The sequence below is a fragment of the Apium graveolens genome, unplaced genomic scaffold (genome assembly GCF_009905375.1).
Source record: "Apium graveolens cultivar Ventura unplaced genomic scaffold, ASM990537v1 ctg5528, whole genome shotgun sequence".
NCBI classification, from domain to species: Eukaryota; Viridiplantae; Streptophyta; class Magnoliopsida; order Apiales; family Apiaceae; genus Apium; species Apium graveolens.
The window spans coordinates 36,277-37,349 of record NW_027419002.1 but is presented as its reverse complement, the minus strand read 5'-3'; the positions used below and the strand labels follow the sequence as shown (position 1 = coordinate 37,349).

Genomic DNA, 1,073 nt, shown 5'->3' with positions numbered 1-1,073 from the left:
CTGAGTCTCTGAGGGAACGAACTAGAAAGTATTCTATATTACTTGCGAACGCGTATACTTGCGTGAATATTAGTGCGTGTTTTCGCTCTAACAAGTTTTTGGCGCCGCTGCCGGGGACTCGGCGTATTTGTTTAGTTTATGTACTTACCACCATTGGTCATTAGGACTCAGTGATTAGGACGTAGTAGTTACTTATTTTTCCGGTTGTGTTTCAGGTACTTTAGCAAGCGTTTATGCAAACTCGTTCTCGTGCTCGCAAGAGGACTTTAGATACAGCTGAGGAGACAGACGAAGTTCTTGATATTCCGGAGAAGTTAGATTTTGAGGATTCGGATTCAGGAACTGAGCAGAAAGAACCAGTAAACATGGGAGATCGTATTGTTCAAGCTGATCCAGCACTTATGGATTTTTCTCGGCCGAAAATTGATGACATTCAGTCAAGCATCCTTCATCCGGCTATTCAAGCTAACACCTTTGAAATCAAGCCGGGCACTATTTAGATGGTGCAGAATTCTGTTTCTTTTGGAGGAGCGGCAACTGAAGACCCCAACATGCACATAAGGAATTTTGTCGAGATCTGCAGCACTTTTAAGTATAATGGCGTGACTGATGAGGCTATCAAGTTGAGGCTTTTCCCATTCTCACTAAGGGACAAGGCTAAAGACTGGTTACATTCTGAACCAGCTGGGTCCATCACTACGTGGCAAGATCTTGCGCAAAAGTTTCTGGTGAAGTTTTATCTGATGGCAAAGACTGCTGCTATGAGGAGTGCTCTTACTCAGTTTGCGCAGCAACCTACAGAATCTATGTGCGAGGCTTGGGAACGCTACAAGGAAATGTTGAGAAAATGTCCACATCATGGAATGTCGGATTGGATGGTGATCACTGGTTTCTATAATGGTTTGGGGGCCCAATCTCGGCCCATGCTCGATGCAGCAACTGGAGGCGCTTTATGGGCTAAAAGCTATACTGAGGCGTGTAATCTTATAGAGACGATGGCTGCAAATGAGCATCAAAACCCCACTCAGAGGATGACGTCAGGCAAGGTAGCAGGTATTCTGGAAGTTGATGCA

General features: G+C 44.9%; 1 non-coding gene across 1 annotated transcript; it reads right to left on the bottom strand.

The window, feature by feature from the left end:
* Positions 1-758: 758 nt before the first annotated feature.
* LOC141702700 (small nucleolar RNA R71) lies at positions 759-865 on the bottom strand. Its single transcript, XR_012567232.1, has one exon. It is a non-coding gene; the product is annotated as a small nucleolar RNA R71 (small nucleolar RNA).
* Positions 866-1,073: the final 208 nt, after the last annotated feature.